The 19,453-nt window shown below is 37.4% G+C and overlaps 1 protein-coding gene and 1 non-coding gene across 2 annotated transcripts in view; both read left to right on the forward strand.

The window, feature by feature from the left end:
• Positions 1 to 19,453, forward strand: part of EXOC4 (exocyst complex component 4) — an 871,527-nt gene that overhangs the window by 469,813 nt on the left and 382,261 nt on the right. The window lies entirely within an intron of this gene.
• LOC126026999 (U6 spliceosomal RNA) lies at positions 18,495 to 18,601 on the forward strand. Its single transcript, XR_007502180.1, has one exon. It is a non-coding gene; the product is annotated as a U6 spliceosomal RNA (small nuclear RNA).

The following is a 19,453-nucleotide window of genomic DNA, read 5'->3' on the forward strand; positions in this document are numbered from 1 at the left end:
GGGCTCCAGGCATACTAGGTTTCCAACCCAAGTCATTATCTGTTTTGCCAATAAACTCCCCTCTCCCCACAATCGCTGTTGTCAGGTTTCTGTAGTTAAAGATCCTGGAAGCTGCACATATCCTACATCCAAGTCAAGATGATGTGGAGCATCCTCTAGTTTCACCTCACAATTAGAGGGCAATGCGGAGCGCCCTGCCCTGAAAGCAGGTTATTGTTGTTAAATCTTCTGAGTATTAAGGGAATCCTCTGTGAAGTAGGTTGATGCTAGGGCAGCGGAAAGATCTTCCCTGGTAGAGGATTGCTTCCAGGTGATGTTATAGACAACTGTGGTTGTTTCGTAGATGGCACCCCTGGTTCAGGGGTGAATGGACAATACCCAGTCTTCTGAGGCCTGAGTCAGGTCATTAAGACAATGTTCAGGTTGTTAGATCCCACTGCATTACAAGACTTGTGTGTTCCTATCTCTATTAGATAAGAACCTGTTTGTATGTATAGTATTTTCCCATTTTAATTGCCTATACTTGTGCTGGGTGGGGTTGGGGAAGGCCTAGGGTCCCCATTAGACTCCTCTCTGGCACCTACCTCTCTGGCCGCCTGGGTAAGGCACCCAAGGATGGCCCTGGAGTCCGGGAAGGAGAGGGAAGATGGCTGGGAGCCTCCCTGGCCCCTAAGCTGGGGAAAAGGCCTTTGGCCTGGGGCTTCCCCATACCCCATGCCAGCAAAAGCTAGCCTCCAGAACAGAAAAGCTTAATTAAATCTTATTTTTAATATCAACTCTTCTGCGTCTGGCTTGTTACTTGAGTTAAATATTGGAATGTGTGAAGTAACATAGACTCTAGGAGGCCCCCATTTTTCACCTGTAAATGAAGACAGTTAAGGTTTGTGCAAGTTCAGGTATAAAACTGTTGTTTTGATCTCTTGGAATGTTTGTCACTTGCTCTTGCAAACACTGCCTCTTAAATTATTTACATAGAAAGGATTAACCATTAACTGTTGTGTCTTAAGTTAATTACAGGTGAATTTCTTTTCTTCCTTTGCAGTCAGTCCTGGTGGAAGTTCTTCTAAATCATTGCCAATGGATGGTTTATTAACTTGATAATAGTACATGAATATCTGATTCTCCTTGGCCTCCAGATGCCACTTTTCCTGTTAATCAACAGAGCATCACAGAGGAGTTACAGCTAAAGTCAATACTTAATAACTTTTTCATTAGACCTTGAAACAGTTATGTTAAAAATTTATGATAGTGCATCAGGTCAAGACAGGGAAAGTTACAGGAGGAGCTCAACCACTGTTCAGGGGTTTCCTGGACATTGAACAGAAATAAGCTTTTTCCTCCCCCAACTTGTGCTCAGTAACTATTGGATTGGGAGTTGTGCTGAAAGGATTGTTTCTAAGATACTAGTCAGTATTGGGGAAAACTTTATTGAGAGTCGTCAGTGATATTTATAGTATCTATTAAAACAACATTTTATTTCCAAATGTAGATAACATTGAGTGCCATAAAATGTCTTAAAATTTTTTTACAATCTTGAGACAGCAAGTAAGACTACTAGAGCTACCATCAGCTATTTGTTTATGGTTACAACTATGTATTTATGGTTCTCAAGGTTCCTACAACCTCATGTTCAGTACAGCAGGCACAACAACTCATGAACTGTGATTATATATTCTCTGTATTCCCCACCACTTAACTGTTTCCATTTGGTTACTCCCTATGTAAGTGAAATTTTAAAACTCAGTAGATCACAAAATGCCCAATAAGATTACCAACAAAAGTCCAATCAGATTGCCTGGAGAATAATGACCAGTCCCATTGTTCAGATAATGTCCAATTAAATAGATTATGTAAAAATTATTTAATTGGTATATGCAGATACCCGTCTTCCTCACTTGTTCTGTTAACATTTTGGCACTAAGACCTTTTAAAGAGTCTTCTAATACAAACATCTTCTAATACATTTTTTCCTGCATTATCTCTTTATCTGGAGTTTTGTCCATTGCAACATTCAAATCTTTTGTACCACAGACCTCCCCACATTTTAAGAAAACAGTCCATCATTCAGTGAAGTTGCCATAGCTACCCTTCTGTTATTGCCAAGTACTATTTCCTTGAAACTTTACTTATTTATTCAGGTTCTAAGTCTTTGGGTCCTTGGGTGTGGGTGCTCAGAGGGGCTTGTGCTAGAATAGCATAAGGTGCCCAGTGGTGCTCACTGAATAGCCTGGAGGTCTCGGGTGCTGAGAACATAGATACTGTGGGGAGCATATTATGCTAGGGATTGAATCTGGGTCAGTCAACCACAAACAAGCCTATGCCTTATTTAACTCCTGTTTATTTTTTTCTCTCTTTCCCCTCCTTCCTCTCTTGGGTTTTAGGAAATTAAGAACCAGTCCAGTCTTCCAAAAATGTTCCTTTAGCTATTTGTTGACAATAGTATAGCTCTATCCAATAAACACTGTAGGTGTGGGTTCTCAGTAGTGCTGTTTTTGATAATTTTTTCCTTAATTCATTTAGAGTTCATTTCAAGAAAATTACTTATAAAAATACCCCCCAAAAAAGCCATTTTATTATAAACTTTACCTACAGGGTAGGCTTTCAGAAGAAATGTGAGAGTAATTGATGGCTGACTTGATTACACGTTATTCCTAGGTCATTAAAAATGTTATGTATTAGAGAATATAGTAACTTGTTACCACACTGCTTGATTATCAGTACTCAGTAACTTTGGATTCAACTTGACCTACTTTGCAAATTGTGAAAAGAACTATTTGAGTTATGTCAGGTAAACACTTGTTTAACCATTTGAATCTGCTAGGTAAACACTTTAATAATTCTAATAACTTATTAATAAAAGGAGTGTTATCACTTCATTGCATATCAGATAATAAAGAAAAGGACTCATTGTGATTGAAGGCATTTTTTAGTTTGACTGGGATGGAGGCTTAATCTGAAAAATTTCTTCTCAAGGCATAACGTGTTTTCCAAAAATTTTTATATTCATTTATTCACAGTTAGATTTTTTTGAATATCTTACTATTCATTTTCTAATTGGACTTATGTGGTATTTTTTCTCTTATCTTCAATTTTCCATTTTTTATTAATCATTTTTATTTTGACCAAAGTGAATTATAAATCATTCACAGTAGTATTTTAGGTACATAGTGGCATTGAATTTCCACCACCAATGTTGTCCTCACTCCACCCCTGTTCCCAGCATGCATCCCATATCGCCCCTCCTTAGCCCCCCGGGCTGCTAGTATATGTGGTCCCTTCTGTGTCTAGCTTGTTGTGGTATTTTTTTTTAAAGAATTAAAACAATAATCACCAGTAATCCTGATTCTCTCAAATACTTGGTGGGATTCAGGAGATAGTCTTTCCCCTTTCTACAAGAAGATGAAGTCAGCTTCCTTTCCTAGGCCCAGAAGAACATAGTCTCTATCTCCTCTATCTCTAAAGAACAAGGTGAATTCAATTTTAACTCTGGAAACCTCCCAAAGTAGTTACAAAGTAATTAACTCTTAGAAATGTAATACTGCCATATTCCATGAATAATCATTGACTATGATGATTGCTTTTCTCAGATTCTAAATTATGACATGAATGTTGTTATCTTTTACTCCCTGTTACTCGAATATTACAACTGTTTGTAGCTACTACCATGTAAAAAATTGCTTGCCTAGTAGGGCCTCCCAGGCTTTCTATAGCAATTCTCAGGGAGCCATGAGGTTTGGGATGAACCAGGATAGTGTACATACAATGCATGCATCTTAAGTTTCTAATCTTTCTAGCTTAGGCTCCTTGAGCTCCTTGTAGGAATATTCTTCCCCCCAAAATAAATAAATGTGAAAATAATTTTTCAAAGCACCTTATAGATCTCAATGGTGGATAAGCAGCTTTCTAGTGACCTTTTTCCTGACCCTACACCATGATGTATTGCAAATGAGATGATTAGAAATTGGAGAATAATTACTGGTGACAATAATGGGAATCTTGTAAAATGGGTTTAGAATTTATATAGTTATATTCTCAAATTGGCTCGGGAGCTTCCAGAGGGAAATCCTAGAGGTTAACGCATAGTCTAGAGAATTAATTGCATATGATGACCCTTTACTGAATTGTTCTGAATTTCCATTATTTCTCTCCAACAGATGATAGATGGCTCCAGTATTATTGATGGGCCTGCCATGCTGGCTAAACATGGTCCTTGAGAAAAATAGCATTTTGATAGAATCAAGTCGACTTGGTGAACTACCACTTATTTTAGATGGGACAGATCCCAAGTTCTCTCTGGCTGCCTGTTTGGATGTATTTATAAAGCCATCCATCTCCTCCTTCTCCCCTCTCTTATTTCCTACCTTTCTCTCCTTCTGTTCTTTACTACATTCTGAATGTACAGCAAAAATATCAGACAAGTCCCTATGTTCATGAAGTTTATAATTCAAAGTATTTTAGAAAAAGAGTTACAAAACACCAGTACTGAATAGTCAATGATTCAGAATAAATAGCATTAATTCTCCTATTCCTTTCTGTTCAATAAGAGATTAGTCACATGTCAGGTATCACCCCACTATGGAGACCTTTTAGTGTTTGCAGGGGGAAAGTCATGTGAATGACAGGGTTCTGCAGTGATAGTATTCTGCCTTGCTCTCTAAGATTCCTTTCACTTCAGATACCCACTTGATCATTATTACAAAGTGAATCTAGTCAAATGGTACGTGAAATTTTGTTTTCTCTTGTTTGGGATCTTACTTCAAATATGCATTATATTTAAAGGAAGAGCAGCAGGTATAATATTAACCAACAAAAATGGTGGATTGTATTCAACAGTAACTTATCAATATATATAACAATATAACAATATTTCAAGAGCTTCATGGTGATTTCAAAAAATATATTTCACTGCTTTCATTTTTTTGTTTTGTTTTTGGGCCACACCAGGCACTGCTCAGGGGTTACTCCTGGCTCTGTGCTCAGAATTCGTTCCTGCCAGGCATGGGAGACCATATGGGAGGCCAGTATTCAAATCAACATCGGTCCTGGGTCAGCTGCTCGCAAGGCAAATGCCCTACGACTATGCTATCTTCCAGCCCCATATATTTCACTGCTTTTAATCATAGTGTCATATGATATACCTGAATCATACGGTCATATCTAATCATACTGTCATACGATATACCTCAAATCAGATTTGCCATTTTTGCCATTATTAGGATAGTCCAGTTATACTAAGTGTGTTTGCATTTTGATACAGAAATTCCATCAGAATTTCTTCTTCCTAAATTTAAATTCTTGTGGTGAAGCAGTAGATCTTCATCACAAATCCCTGCAATTGCCCCAATGCACACATATACACACACTTTGTTTTTGCTGTTGGTTTGTTTTCTGCAGGACAATATCCCTGGACTCTTTAAAGTCTTAACTAAAACAACTTTTTTAGGGTATGATTTGTTTGTTTGTTTGTTTTAGCCTCACCTGGTGACTCTCAGGGGTTACTCCTGGCTATGTGCTCAGAATTTGCTCCTGGCTTGGGGACCATATGGGATGCGGGGGATAGAACCCAGTCCGTCCTATGCTAACACATGCAAGGCACATGCCTTACCACTTATGACACCTCTCTGCCCCCCTGAAAAAACATTTTCACTGGGATATGACCCTCCTTTTACTCAATAAGTACCCTGTAGTCTATTGAGACCAAGACCCATACTTGTAATTCATATTACCTACCGTACAAAATGAAAATAAACTGCTGTTACTCCTGTCAGTGCTTGAATGACCAAATGGGATGCTGGGAATTGAACTCTGGTCAGCCTCATGCAAGGCAAAAGCCCTACCCACTGTACTATTGTTCTGCTCCCCCTTCCCCCAGAGAAATATTTAAACAGAATTCTTTGAATAAAAAACTGCCAAAATTAAAAACTTTTCAAAGGGCTATTTTACCAACTCTATAATTGACATTCTGTCACGCTCAGACTTTATTTCATTTCTGCTTAACTCAATATATGGATTTTTATACAAACCATTTCACCAGTGGCAGACAATAGTGCCTTAGGCCAGGAAAGTTTGTATAGGTGTTCTTTGTGTTACCCACAGAGAGGACATTGGACCTAGGAACCAGCTGCCGTTAACAGCCCTAACAGCAAGTAAGAGTTGGTCAGAACTGGTGCCATTTAAGAGTTCAAATTATTGATGGGAACATCTCAGGTACTAGGGAAAAAAATGTTGCCTATTTGGTCATTATTACATTAAGCAGGAAAATGATGGGTGGTAATTGGTTTTCATTTTACTTAAATGGGGCCTTCAGGTTGTAACTAGTTGGGTCTTTTAGTGATCTGATTGTATTATACTTCATTTATTGGAAAAACAGTATATCGATATTTGTTTCCTAATTGGTTTTATTTTCTGCATGAAAAGTTTCCAGGATCTAAAGAAATCTTAAGTCGTGGTTCTTGCCAGTATTTCTTGGCTTCAAATCTCCCTTTGGGTCAATGGGTTATTACAAAGTCATTCCCAGCTCAAAACATAAAGATTGAATTCTTCAGGTTTCCCATAATTATGAGTGAAATATTGGATTCATACAGTTTTTAAGCAGGTGGCATCCGACTCTTAATTTTCCTCTTTTACTCTGTTTTATGTTGCCCCAAACACTTTTCTCTAACTTTTGTTGTTTTTTTTCTTTTCATGTCTTTATTTAAGCACCAAGAGTACAAGCATGATTCTAGTTGGGTTTTAGTTATTAAAAAACAAAACAAAACAAAACAAAAAAACCCTTCCTACCACATAAGCTAAACATGTATTTACATTATCTCCCAAAGTTTCCAGATTCTTGCTGCAATTATAATGTCTACCTCAAGCTCATTTCAAGCCAAACTTCTCTGAATTCCCATATCTGCTTGGCCTGTATTGTTTGCCCCACACTCCTTTTCTTACTAACAGTGATGCTCATTCTCTCCTTATAATTAAGCCTTCCTTTGACCCTGGAGCTAGAGGTACTAGCTGTCTGCCTTCTACATCAAGTTTTCCCAAAGATTGGGCCATCCTGTTTATTCTCCCACCTGCTCATTCTATATTATTATCATGACTTCTTCATTGCATCTTGATTAGTTATTTTCAGCCCTGGTTACATTGAATTAACTGGTTAACTTTTTTGGAGGGTAGGGATACGATAGGGTACACCTAGCTGTTCTCAGGGTTTACTCCTGACCCTACACTCAGGGATCACTTCTAGAATTGCTCTGAAGACCATATGGTGTGCCGAAGATTGAATGCATTGTACTGTCTTTCTGGTCCCCTCAGTAACTTTTAAAAACTATAAATAGGGGCCAGAGAGATAGCATGTAGGTAAGACATTTGCCTTTCATGCAGAAGGTCATTAGTTCGAATTCCGGCATCCCATATGGTCCATTCGAGCCTGCCAGGAACGATTTCTGAGCATGGAGCCAGGATTGGCCCCTGAGCACTGCTGGGTGTGACCCAGAAACAAAAAAAAAAAAAAAAAAAAAAAAAAAAACCCAAAACTATAAATAGAGGACTGAAGAGATACATCAGGGTTAAGGAACTTGCTTGCACACAACTGAGTTGGCTTCAATCCCCAACTGCATATAATGCTCTGAACCTACTTGGAATTATCTTGACCATAGAGCCAGGAGGAAGACCTGAGTACTGCTGGGTGTGGCACAAAAATTAAGAAAACAAAGAAATAAATAAAAACTATAAATACTTAGGGCCAGAGCAATGGTGTAGCGGTAGGCATTTGTCTTGCATTTGGCTGACCTAGGAGGGACTGTGGTTCCATTCCCTGGCATCCCATATGCTCCCCTAAGCCAGGAGCAATTTCTGAGCATAACCCCTGAGCATCACCGGGTGTGGCCCAAAAACCAAAAAAAAAAAAAAAAAGCTATAAATACTTGGATACCACTCCCCAAATGATACAATATTGTTTACTGATGACATTTTCATTGATACTTTATAAAAAAAAAAACCTTTCCAGATTCTAATATGCTGCTAGCATTAAGAACCAGTGTTCCCAATGATCGTAAGAACCACCTGTGAAATGCCAAACATTTTCTCCTCAGTATTTATCCACCAGCTTTATTTATTTTTTTAAAATGAGTGAGATAGTGTTCCTTATGCTCACAAATATTTATTACTTTTTTCATGATCTATGTATCTTATTTATGTCTTGTTTTTCTGAGCCCTTCACACACAGTGTTGATGTGGCATTGGTGTCCACCAGATTTTTGCAGTCCCAGCAGTGGATCTTATATATCTTTCAGTTATGGTGCTTATCATGTGCCCACTTTAGTTGTAGGGCACACACACTCTAGGCTACAAGACTCTGATATGGCATTCTTTGCTGTAATACTGAGGACCCCAGATGGCACCTGACTCATAACTGACTTCATGCTTGCAAAGTGGTCATTTCTAGCTTCTGAGCCTTTCTTGGGGCCCTGGGCTGAAGACTTTCTCTGTCAATTTTACATTCTCTCTTTCCTATTCTTCTGCCAAACTATAGCCATCAGTCTTCTGGTCTACATCCTCTAGATGAGTGATTACTCATCACTTTTCTACTTTACTTATTGTACCTTCTCACTTATACAGTATTGTCCTTCACTCCCTGGACCAAGACTTTACATTTTAAATTTCTTTATTTTTTTCTTCTTTTTTTTTTTGTTTGTTTTTGGGCCACATCCAGTGATGCTCAGGGGTTACTCCTAGCTATGTGCTCAGAAATACCTCCTGGCTTGGAGGATCATATGGAACACCGGGGGATCGAACTGTTGTCCATCCTAGGTTAGCACGTGCAAGGCAAATGCCCTACCACCTGCGCCACTGCTCTGGCCATACATTTTAAATATTCTTTCTTGACTTCTTTTCTGTCACTATTAGCACTTATATCCAAAGAAAAGCTGATCATCTTGGTGAAATTGGATTTTCTTTGTCTTTTCTTATATCTGTCTCTTCAGCTACCTATGCCAAAAGCATCATATTTATACTCAATTTTATCTTCCTTTTTGACACTACCAGTTATTATCTAAATACTGTAGATGCCATCCTAGGAATTGCTCTTTAGTTTGCTATTTTTCAATATTTCCACATCATTAATCTTGCTCTGGCGGCATATGAACAATTACAATAGCCTACTAGCTGGTCTTTACGGTGTCTTACACAGTGCTGTTCCAATCTTTTTGCTATTCTTTAAAATCTTCTATGACAGCTTATTGAGCATAATTGAATACAAACAATTTTCGTGAAATTCTATCAGACACTTGATAATAATTCCCTGCCAACTGACAGTTCACCCCCCATCTCTAGCCACTTCTCTAAGACTGTCTCAACTAAACAAATAATTTTCTGTTCTCCTAACCAAAGTTTTATTCCCTGATTTTTTTACATGTAAACATTTATTATACTTTTTTAGTCTTTTAGGAATATTTTTGTCACAAAAGTTTTAAGGTGTGGGGCCAGATCAATAATACAGTGTATAGGGTGTTTGCCTTGCATGCTTTCTAGCTAGGTTTGATCTTTGATATCCCATGTACTCCTCTGAGGCTGGCAGAAATGATTTCTGACCATAGAACCAGGAGTTGTCTCTGAGCATTGCTAGGGATGTTCCAAAGCAAAACAAAATGCTTTGAACTATTTAGATCCTTCTCCTGTTATTTGACTTCCCCTGTTAGTGTGTGAGTAGCTGAAAGTTTCTCATCTCTCAAGAATCATTTCATTAGGATATTGCAGGTATAGTGGAAGTTGGTTGTGATGGCACTTTTGTGTATCAGATAGCACTTGTATATAAGAATTTATTTTTTATTATTTTTTATTATTATGATAGACACATAAAAGCTGGAAAAAATAGATTTTAGCATCATTATACCTTTGGGGCTTTTGCATTACTGTGAAGCACTAGATACAGTGCTGTATACAAGATTTTCAAAGTCAAAAAGAATCTCTAAGCAATGTGAAGATTTTTATTCCCTATGCTTGAATATTTGGGTGATAGCATGACCAAAAAGAAGCTGTTATTGTGTGAGCCCTTTTGCCACATCTGTCCCCATTCAGAGATGTTCTCACAGGTTGTGTTAAAATTACCCCAGTTTATTACTTTTCTCTTTTTCAAACAAAACCATGCAACTTGAACTAGCTAGTCCTGCCTCCAGTTAGAGGGGGAAATAAGGGAGGCATCAAGACCAAACAGGTGCAAGACTACTAAGTAGTGGGTTAGATACAGAGGGGACCACATATTCTAGCCGCCCTGGGGTGAAGGAAAAGGAAATGGGAGGTAGGACAGAAACGGAGGTATAGGGAGGACAATTTGGCAATGGGAATCCCCCCTGATTTTATGTAAATATGTACCTAAAATATTATTGTCAACAATATGTAAGCCACTATGATAAAAATAAAAATTATATTAAAAAAATTCCAATCATGGTGATGGATTCTGCATAGATAATCTAGACATGGAGTTTTGTTGTTCAGAATCATTGTGTAGAAGAAAACTTCAAATCTTTAAAAAAATATATAGTTGTTAGTGGTTCTTGTCTAAACTATCATTCTCTTGGAAGCTAATGTTTTTGACATCTCTAGGGATATCACAGGAGGGATCCTGGAAAACCAGGAGGCCTGCAAATTCCCTGCCCAACTCCAGGGTCCATTGTTACTTTGTTTGTTTGTTTGTTTGATTTTGAGGCACACCTGGCAAGCACTCATGGGTTACTCCCGGCTCTGTTCTCAGAAATTATTCCTGGCAGGCTTGGAGGACCTTATGGGATGTCAGGGTTCAAACCCGGTTATCCACATGTAAGACATATGCTCTGCTTGCTTTCTTATAGCTCTGGCTCCATCTCTCTCATTCATTTGAATTGTTTCCCAGGAACTGAGTGGGATGGCTCAAACTAGTTTTCTTCTTCATCTGTGGAAAGTCTAGAAATGGAAGACAGTGAAACTAGCTGGTTCAGAGGTAAACTGAAATTAAACCTGAAACACCTAAGTGCAGATCACTCTAGAAGGTGATATAATATTTATTTATATTTATTCAATATAGTGTGTGTGATCAACGACCTGAGCCTTTTCAGGCAACTCAGACAGAGACTTGTTGAAGTTATAAAGGGACTATATTCCACTTAATGACATCAGCCTACCTGGGTTTCTTCACAGTGAACAAGATTTTAAAAATGTATTGCCACCAGGAGTAATCCTTGAGTACAGATCCAAGAATAAGTCCTGAGCACTACTGGATACCCCAAGACAAATGGGTTTTTAAGGATCTGGTCAGTACAGCATGCAAGGTTCTTGCCTTGCATGTGTCTGACTGGGTTCTATACCTGATATTCTGGATGATCACCTGATCACTGCAGGGTGTAGCCCAACCCTCCTCCCCCAATAAGAACTCAACCCCCAATTTGCTGTCTTTATTGGTGTGGTACTTGTTTGAGTGACAATAATATCTGATTCAGTTGTCGAGCACATGCACCAAAGAGCTTGTGATTTCAATACTGCCAGAATCAAAGCAAAACAGAAAAACAAACAACCTAACCAAACCAGTAAGATCATACATCTACCATTGCAGATAATATTTTTGAGGATTCATCTCAAAATAACCTTTAGCCTTCATGTTAGGTTTCTTTTGTTAATCAGTTTAGTATATGAGTTTGCATGTTATCATAGATCTGTGTGTTTATTTTCAGCTTTATGTTGCCTGAATTTAAAAACCAATTGAGAACTTAAGATACAGTACAGTGTTAGGGCACCTGCCTAGACTATGCTCAACACAGGTTGAATTCTTGGCAGCACATGGTCCCTTATGCTTCTTTGGATGCAACACCAGTAGGGTGGCTTGGGTATACCCAGCAATGCAGGATGCCTATCTGCTTTGTATTTTCCGGCCCTTGTACTGAACCAAAAACCTGGTTGGTTGAGAATTGCTGATGAAAATTCTGAGACCACAAGGGAGTCCCACCAAACAAACAAACAACAACAACAAAACCTCGAGTAGTTGAAGATTGAAATGTAGGGGATTTCACAGGAAGCTCCCACCATAGGCCCTCCCTTCACCCTAAGTAGGATGTATTGTAGTATAGAGAGTGCCAAGAATGGATGGCAACTGCCATCTAGAAAATTGTACTCAGTGGTACTCAAATACTCCATGCCATTGATTCCTAGAAATCAGGTCTCTGTCATTTTTCCCTAGAATACTATCCCACCAGCTTAATTACTCCAGGTCAACTGAAAATTTTATGCACAGAATGAAATTGAAAAGGAGTTGTCAAGTAAGAGATCTTATAATCCAATAATTTTGTTGTTATTTATTTTTATAATGGCCCATTGTTAGTAGCTATATTGTTAATTTCTACTTTATGTTAGAATTTGTCATAGCCATGTGTGTTAGGGGAAATGCACATCTGCTCTAGCACTAGGCATAGTGGTTGAAACCCAGGAGGGTCTTAAACTGTATCCTGAAAGATGTAGACGGGTAGCACTGTGTCTGTATCTCACTCTGCATTGTCGTGAAGTGCCCAGAGGAAGAGTACATTCTGGTGAGTGAGAAATAATTCCTCTCGGGATTGTTCACCAAGGTGTAAAGGTTTGAAATAAATAAAAGACATTTCAGATTCAGTATGAGAGCAATATTTCTGAATGTTTTGTGTATGTGTACAATGAAGGATCAAAGGCATGGCACCACTAAACCAAATTCTTACACCTATTTCTAAACTCGTTGTTTTGCTTTGGGGCCATACCTGGCTGTGCTTAGAACTGACTCCTGACTCAGGAATTTCTCTTTGCAGACTTGAGGGAACCATATGCAGAGCCAGGGATCAAATCCAGGATGGCCACATACAAGGCAACTTCCCACTTCATGTACTAATTTTCTATCTCCTATTTCTAATTTTTATATAAATTGAATTGTAGCATGACAGTTAATTTGGCTGAGAGTATGAAGTCAGAAGTTGGGAAAATGCCACTTTCTACTACTTTCCTGTTAAATAGTACTGGAAAACTCAATTATCTCTCTTACTTCGTTTCCTCATCAGTATAATGAGGTGATCTCAGAGTTTTCCCAATTGAATATGCTGAAATGTTACAGTAGAAATCATAAAATAAAATAGGCTTTTACTTTCAGTGAAATTTTATTGTTAAACTTAAATATAAATGTCAGGTGTAATAATTATAATTTAGAAGACTCTTGTTATTAAGTATATTTTTGCACAATAGATAAAACAGTTATTCCTTTATGCAGCGATTTATATAATGATGTGTTAAAAATAAATATTGCAAAACCAAGGTTTCCTAGAAAAACTGGAGAATAAGGAATTTTGAAAGCAAAATTTTGGAGTAATTAGAGTTTCTCTTTTAATGATGAAAGTAGTTTTGAACATTTTCCAATCAAAATCTTTTTTAGCTATATAGTAATATTTCTATTAATCTTTCTTTGGGTTTTAGTGAACCATTTCTTAAAGATTCACATATCTGTCAATTTCTGAATTATAGGGAAAAAAACACTTTATTCATTTCAGAATACAGATCTTTATGTTAATATGCTTTGGAATGAGATTCCAAAAAATTAATGTTGACCTTCAATACTGTTCAATTAGAAAGCAGAATTATATATAGGTATGTGTATATTAAATTTAAAAATATTCCTACAGTAAAGAATTTAATAGAAGGTATTGTGAATTTAATAAAAGATAGCAAAAACAAATGTTTTTTTTAAGTAAGTAATAAGAAATTTATCACAGGGTTTTGACCTTATCCAAATGTGGCCTCTAGTTAAACAGGTTTTTCACAGCATATCACTGAGAAAGTCTATTGAGACCTTTAGGGAACAATTTTTTCTGATTAAATGACAATGCAGAGAAATAGCCTCATTTGTTTCTGTCAACAGGTCAAATGTATATTACCTAGAACTCTCCCAGCCATTTTGCAGTCAAGAAAGGACCAGCCTCTGATGATAAGACAGTAGAAAAGTGGGAAAACTTCAGGTTTTTAATGATAGTATGGAACCACAAACCTTGGGAATTGTCATGTGTTTGGAATGCATCTGGCATTGTCCTTGTGGTCCTTGTGAATCTGGTGATCAGAAACATTCCAAAAACTTTCTTGTCCCTTTTGCATATTAATTTAGGGGATGGATTGTTTCTTTCCTAAGCAGTGCACACATATGATATTTGGAAGCAGAAATAGAGTGCATGACTGTTCATAGGCTTGACTCCTTTCTAGAATCAAGAGCATCTGGGGATCCTGGTGGTTTTGTACCAGTGTTAAAGGTTTCCCTGGGTGAAGACACAGATAGTATATAGGTAAGATGAATGCAGCTGATTACAGTACTATCTCTAGTCTCCTAAGCACGGCCAGTAGTGGTCCCTGAGTTTTGAGCACAGAGCAAGTAGCAAGTCCTGAGCACCACCAAGTGTGGCTCATAAATCACCATCCCACTGAAAAAGACTATCTATGGCAAGTTTCTATCTAGAGGTAAAAACAGCTTTGTGAACCCCCTCATTTCCTCTTCCCTAGTAGTAATAGGGGTGTTGTTACTCTGGGGTCCATTCTTTTTGTGCTATGTTGGAATGACCACTGGAAATTTAGTTTCAGCCTCTCGTCTCTTGCTTTAAGCTCAGAAGTTCCCATACTAATGCCCTTTCTGCTTAAGATAATGAATGTCTTCCATGTTTTACAGTGCAGCCTAATGCTTTCTCACTTTTGATAGGTTTTCTGGTACTTCCACATACCTGGAAGTTGAAACTATCACATGCCCTGTATATAGGAGAGATTCAAGTTCAATCCTGGTAATGGGAACCTAAATCCAATTCTCCCTATTATTTCATGCAGTGTGGTAACAAAGTGTGGCTCTTCAAGTGCCCTCCACTTTCTTAAGCACAGGCTATCTGCCCATTGTTCTCATTGCTTCAATTCAACTACAGTATGTCTCTCTTATTCTTGTCTTTGGAAATACCTTGTCCATGACTGGCATTGCACTTCATTACTCAATTGAAGCCTAAGCTAACATAAGGTACCAGCTTCCTCTGCTCCAGTTCTTTTGGATTATTGAACCTCATTTGCAATGTATTTTAGTGATATAGTGTTGCATTAAGCCCTTAGGATGGACTTGGATGGTAGATGGAGGCCTTTGTCCTTAGGCTCAGGACCACGTGGCTCTATCCTCTATTTGTTCAAATACAAGAAAATGAAGGAGCACTCACTATTTGCGGATGACATAATTCTGTATTTAGAAACTCCTAAAGATTCTTTCTACAAACCAGTTTCTAAAAACAATAGATTTGTATAGAAAAATGGCAGGCTACAAAATTAATAAACAAAGATCCATGGCTTTTCTATATACAAAAATATAAAAAAGAAACATTTTAATAATATATTTAAGCAACATGGTTACAGACATGTTTGTAAAATGTCATGAAATGTATACCCCCTTCTCCAATGCAACTTTCTGCCACCAATGTTCCCATTTTCCTCCTCCTTCGCCTCTGTCTTTCTTTCAGACAGGCATACTATTCCTCTCTATCATTGTCATACTAGTTGTTAGTGTAATTATTTCTCTAACTAGACTCAGCACTTTTTGTGCATTGTGTTAGATGGAGATCTGAGTTAGCTTTTTGGCATATGGCTGACAAGTTGTCCCAACACCACTCATTGAAGAGGCTTTCCTTGCTCCATTTGGTAATTTTTTACCCTTTTTTATATCATAGATTAATTGAATGTATGTCTGAGGGACATTGCTGAATACTCAACTCTATTCCATTGATCTAAGGGTCTTTCTTTAGTCTACACCAGGCTGTTTTGATGACTATTGCTTTGTAATACATTTTAAGATTGTGGAAAGTGCTTCCTCCCATCTTCTTTTTCATGAGTTGCTTTAGCTATTCATGGACATTCAAGTTCCAAATGAATTTCAGAAGTGTTTGATCTGTTTCTTTGAAGAATGTCATGGATATCCTTAGAAAGACTGCATTAACTCTTTGGGGTAATTGCCATTTTAATTATGTTAATCCTCCCATTTCATGAACAGAGTATGTGTCTCCATTTCCCTGTGTACTCTTTTATTTCTTAAAGCAGTGTTTTATAGTTTTCTTTTTTTTTTTTTTAATATCCCAAGTGTCCCTCCTCCCCACTCCACACCGGCCTATAGTCTAGACAGGCTTTCTACTATCCTCATTCAGTCACATTTTGTTACGATGGTTCTCAGTGTCATTATTTCTGTGACTACATCCATCAATCTCTGTGGTGAACTTCATGTCTCTGAGAATCATTACACAAATGTCTTTCAGTTTTCTCAAAACTCATAGATGAGTGAGACCATTCTGTATTTATCTCTCTCCCTCTTACTTATTTCACTCAGCATAATAGATTCCATATACATCCATGTATAGGAAAATTTCATGACTATCTCTTCTGACATCTGCATAATATTCCATTGTATATATGTACCATAGTTTCTTTAGCCATTCATCTATTGAGGGGCATCTAGGCTGTTTCCAGAGTCTGGAAACAGTGCTGTAATGAATATAGGTATGAGGAAGGGATTTTTGTATTGTATTTTTGTATTCCTAGATATATCACTAGGAATGGTCTAGGAGTGGTACACCACTCCTAGGGATGTTTTATAGTTTCTTTGTATATATCCTTCACTTTCTTAAGTTGACTCCAGTGTATTGAGATTCTATGTCACTATTGTGAATATAATTATTTTTAATGTTCATTTCTACTCTAGCATTATTTGTGTATAAGAAGGTCATTGATTTTTGCATGTTAATTTTGTAGCCTGCCACTTTTCTATATGAATCTCTTGTTTCCAGAAGCTTTTTGGTTGAGTCTTTAGGGTTTTCTAAGTATAGTATCATGCCGTGTGCAAGCAGTGAGAACTTGATTTCTTTCTTTCCTACCTAGATGCCCTTGATATCTTTTTCTTGCCTAATTACTATGGCAATTACTTCCAGTGCTATGTTGAATAGAAGTGGCAAGAGGGGGCAGTCTTGACTGTTCCAGATTTTAGAGGAAAGACTCATTTTATCTCCACTGAGTATAATATTTGCCATGGGCTTGTTGTAGATGACCTTGATTATATTGAGAAAAGTTCCTTCCATTCCCATCTTGTTTAGAGTTTTTATCAAAAATTGGTTGTTGGACTTTTATCAAATGCTTTCTCTGTATATATTAATATGATTATATGGTTTTTATTTTTTCTTTTGCTGATATATTATTATTGATTGACTTGTGTATGTTAAACTATTCTTGCATCTCTGGAATGAAACCTACTTAGTCATAGTGTATCACCTTCTTGATAAGGCAATGGATCCTATTTGATAGGATCTTGTTGAGGATCTTTGCATCTGTGTCCATCAGAGATATTGGTCTATAGTTCTTTGTTTTTTGTTCATTTGTTTTTGGGTTGTTGGGGATTTGTTGTTGTTGTTGTTGTTGTATTTTTGCATCTCTCTCTCTCTCTCTCTCTCTCTCTCTCTCTCTCTCTGCTTTTGGTATTAGAGTTATGTTAGCTACAGGAAAAACTATTTGGGAGTATTTCTGTTACTTTAATTTCCTGGAAGAGCCTGAAAAGGATTGGTAGAAGGTCCTCTTGAAAGGTTTGGAACCATTTGTTAGTGAATCCATCTGGGCATAGCCTTTTGTTTTGGAGAATACTTTTTATCACCATTTAATTTTCTCAAAAGTGATGGGTTTGTTCACATTTTCTAGATTATTTTGATTCAACCTTGAGAAGTTATAAGAGTCAAAGAATTTATCCATTACTTCCAGGTTCTCTTGTTTTGTTGTTTAAAGTTTCTCAAAGTTGTCTGATTATGCACTGGTGTGGGGTATTGGACAGTGTATGTCTGAAACTCAATTATGAACAACTTTATAACTGTGAAAAAAATGAGATCACACACAAATAATTTAAAATATTCTTTGTATGAAAGAAACATAATTTACATTAAAAAAGAGAATATGAGGGGCCGGAGAGATAGCATGGAGGTAAGGTGTTTGCCTTTCATGCAAAAGGTCATTGGTTTAAATCCTGGCAGCCCATATGGTCGCCCGTGCCTGCCAGGAGCGATTTCTGAACGTGTAGCCAGGAGTAACCCCTGAGCACTGCCAGGTGTGACCCAAAAACCAAAAAAAAAAAAAAAAGAGAGAGAGAGAGAGAATATGAGGTATCATGGATGGGATAGTACTGTATTGTATTGTGTTATGTTTATCTTAGTTTTGGGGTCACACCCAGTGGTGCTCAGTTGCTCCTTGCTGTCTGTACTGAGGACTCACTCCTGCAGGTGCTCAGGGATCATATAACATGCTAGAGATTAAAGCCAGGTAAGCTTCTTGCAAAGCAAATGCTCTTCCCATTATGTTATCTCTCCAGTCTTTGTGTTATGATTTAATCTAGGATTTTAGCCAGGGTGTCGGGAACCCTAAAATAAATGCATTTAATAATAATTTAATAAATGAAACAATACTAGTGCTAGCCTATGAATAAAGAAAAAAATCTCATGCTCGCTTTCGCAGCACATATACTAAAATTGGAATGATGCAGAGAAGATTAGCCTGGCCCCTGCGCAAGGATGACACGCAAATTCATGAAGCATTTCATATTATAAAGAAAAAAAAAGAAAAATTCTCTCTCTTTCTTTGACTAACTGACCAACATGTTCCTATCATAATTACCATTTCTGTTACCTGGTATCATGACTGAGTATTTTTCTCTGAAGCGCAATGAACTTTGTAGATCAGTTAGGTGATATATGCCTTTGTTGTCCACCATCTGGAACATACTAGGCAACTCAGAACCATTTCCTGAAATGATGAAATGTTGTTGAAAGTTATTCATCCTGCCTGTTTTCTTGAAATTAGTTCATTGAAAAACAATGGTGAAGGGATATATCTTGGAATAGTCTATGAAACTTAACCATCAGAACTTTTCAACTTTGTATCTCATGTTGATTCAGGGAAGGAAAAGAAGAAACAAAAATTTTAAAATGTGTTTTCTGTTTTTCTCTCTAAACCTACCTTAGCCAATACTTTAGGAAAATATGTTTGATGCCTAAATTGTTGGATAAGTATCTGTGAGTGAGATTTCCTGATGCTGTGCCTCTTGTATAGATGTTCTTTTTGTTTTCTCTTTTAGTACCTTCCAGTGAATTGTTTGCTGTTTGCTTGATTGAAATGATGACATATTTATATGCAAGGTTATTTCAAGGATGTCCTCAAGGACTGAGAAGGCCCTTCAATAGAAGTTCATTTGGTCTTTTCCTAACTCTTCTTCAAGTCTTTAGTATTGTCACTTTATGGTTGATGTGCTTCTGTACTTGCTAAGGCATTAGGAACTAAATTTCAATTACTTCTCAGAGCATCTGAAGACAGCACTCTCCTCTGGTCTGTGAATTCTTTTATCCACTTTCTTTGTATGTCTTCTAATACTTTCTTTCGTGTTTCATGATTTCATACAAAT

The sequence above is a fragment of the Suncus etruscus genome, chromosome 1 (genome assembly GCF_024139225.1).
Source record: "Suncus etruscus isolate mSunEtr1 chromosome 1, mSunEtr1.pri.cur, whole genome shotgun sequence".
Taxonomy (NCBI): domain Eukaryota; kingdom Metazoa; phylum Chordata; class Mammalia; order Eulipotyphla; family Soricidae; genus Suncus; species Suncus etruscus.